The sequence below is a fragment of the Oryzias latipes genome, chromosome 23 (genome assembly GCF_053564925.1).
Source record: "Oryzias latipes strain Hd-rR chromosome 23, Olatipes_Hd-rR_3.1".
Classification (NCBI taxonomy): Eukaryota; Metazoa; Chordata; class Actinopteri; order Beloniformes; family Adrianichthyidae; genus Oryzias; species Oryzias latipes.
Genome location: NC_136259.1, coordinates 16,934,963 through 16,937,660, shown reverse-complemented (window position 1 = coordinate 16,937,660; position 2,698 = coordinate 16,934,963). Strand labels below are relative to the sequence as shown.

The following is a 2,698-nucleotide window of genomic DNA, read 5'->3' as shown; positions in this document are numbered from 1 at the left end:
GTGTGTGGCTTTCCGGTGAGTCTTTAAGTGTTGCTGCCCCCTTCCTCCTCCTTCTCCCCTTCTTCTTTTCTGTTTGTGTGTGCAGTCGTGCATGTGTGTGTGTGGCTTGTCAAATATAGTAACATTAGTGTATGCTGCCTCTGTCTGCCTGCAGCTCTCCCACAGTGGCAGAGAGGGGACGAAGGAGGTGGAACAGAGAGCGACAGATGATACGAAAGACAGTTGAAACTAATATTTGGAAAAATAGAAATGGAGAGGTGGTATGGAGAAGATGGAGAAGTGGTTGGTCTAATGAGAAAAGGTACGAAGGCAGAAAACGTGGTGGTATGATGGGAAGGAAGACAGAAAAGGAATGAATTAGAGAAACAGTGGATTTCACTATGGATTAGAATCCCCCTCTACTAATGGGCTTTCCCCTCCCTCCATTTATTTCCTTCTTTTCATTTTCATTCTGTTCCCTGTGGCATCTCCCATAACGCCAGCGCATGTGTCTTTGTGTAGACTTTGAGTGCATTTACTCCCACTATGGGGGGGAATCAAAATGCAAGATTGAGATCTGGGAATCCTAAAAAAAAAATGAAGCACTGTTTGTGTAGACAGTTCTCAATTTTCATAACTGACAGACAGAAAGTGATGTGTAACAGGAGTGTGAGGCATGAACTGGTGGGGGGATTCTTTGTTTGTTTGCATACAACCATATAATTACTTGGCTTGGCCTTACGTGGAATGAATCATAGAATACACACATACACACAAATTGTGCTGTTAATGAGCATGTGAATCATTTGGCCCAGTTGGCAGAGTTTAAATGAGACCATGGTTTTGCATAAAAAACTAAACCAGACCTAATCACCAGCAAGGGACTGAAATATACAAGCGAAACACCTTTGCAGAAGATTGCCTCAGTTTTTCTTTTGTTGTAACTTCTTAGACCTAAATTGTGTTTTTGGTGTTTTTAACATGTTGTTGTGGCATTTTTCTCATGATAGAGGACATATATAAAGAAAATTCAGCTTCTTACTCTTTTTTATTCAATGGTTGTGAATTAGGAGCGGACGCAAAAATGCATTTTAAAAAAATATCGTGTTTGGGACGTAGAGGCTACAATCAGCAGGTCACAAGCTCCCTGCTTTGCTCCATTCTGATGCATCCACTGGATCCATGTATGTCTTCATCTTCGTCTTCGTCTTCCTCGTCCGAGCTGGCATCTGGCTCAAACTCTTACGGCTGGATAGCCCCAATATTGTTTACCATTTTTGTTGCACCATAATGTTAGGTTGAGGGTGTCAGAGGCTGTGAGCCTGTAAACAGAGAGCTCTCAGTAATGGGGAGGGGAAGGGGGGGCTAGGGTTGCTCCGAGACCAACGGTCTCACCCCAAAATCAATGAATTTCTTATGAACTACAGCCGCTCTTCAGAAACTATGTACTAGAATGCGACTGTTTTTTGTTGTTTGTCTTTTTTTTGTGTGGGGGGGGGGGGGGGCTATAAACGACATAATCACGTCTAAAAGGCACTTTAAAATACCTAAAAAGATTTTTGTAGTGGGTCTTCAATGACAATAACAACCATACACGTATACATTAAAACACTTTTGTTGGAAAATAGGAGATTAGATTCTGCTCTCATTGTCAATTTGTTCAAGAAGGCAACGAAATAAACATATCTTGCCAATGAACTGATGTTTCCATGTTGGGGTATTCAACCGATTTCAACAAGCTTTTAAGGGGTTTTAAAAAGGGCAACTAATTGAAAATGCTTACTATTAAGCAGGAATAACATTTCCTGCAATCAAGACAAAAAAAAGGTATCAAACCTTTTTCTTCGTCTTGATTTTTATTTTTCATTTTGCAACTTAATAAAAATGCAATTAAATCAGCCCAGCTTTTTCATGAACCACTTATGTACATCTACTTTGGTGCTTCATTCACTACCTCACAGCAGTTAAAATTGGAGAATGCTCAGCTCCCTGGTATTCGCACAGACTGCTTTGATTTCCTGTGCAAATGCAGGCTCTAAGCAGGATTTGTGTCATGAATTTAATTCTTGGCAAGCTTCTGTCAGGCTTCAGGATGCACTTTTCTATGAATGCTATGAAAGATGGTTGGCTTGAAGGAGTGAAATTAATATGGAAGTTAAATATACAATTCTCCTAAATGTACCGCTTGTGTCGGTTTATTGTCTAACTATATTATTATGTAGGACAGATCCTTTCAATCAGCTTTGATAATCGATTGTGTGACTGTATCTTCCAGTCACATGCATTTCTAAAAAGGTAATCATCTAATTAGTCCCAACTGAGCTCTGCAGAGTGCCAAGGTGAGTGACAGGAGTGCGCTGCTTGGAGGTGCTAGGAATTCAATGTCAATGACACCTCAAATAACACATGTGTTTATGACTCTGCAATACCCTACAAATCGCAGTTTAAAGCACTCAAACAGCTTTTAGGTCTATTTTTTGAATGGGACACTATATCTTTTCCAACATTAATGGGTTTTGTACACGCAATACTCGTATTTCAAGTGTTTAAATTTTTACTTCAGTTTCCAGTCACCATTGCACTCAGAGGATGAAATGACAGCTGTCTGTGATGTAACCGGAATGCAATCTTTCACACCCGTCTGTTTTATAAATAAAAAATGAAAAAATATATTCTTCTTAATGAAACATACTGCATCTCTTTGCCGAAGTACGTTAAT

General features: G+C 39.7%; 1 protein-coding gene across 6 annotated transcripts in view; it reads left to right on the top strand.

Moving 5' to 3' along the window:
- Positions 1 to 2,698, top strand: part of cacna2d4a (calcium channel, voltage-dependent, alpha 2/delta subunit 4a) — a 91,523-nt gene that overhangs the window by 65,551 nt on the left and 23,274 nt on the right. The window lies entirely within an intron of this gene.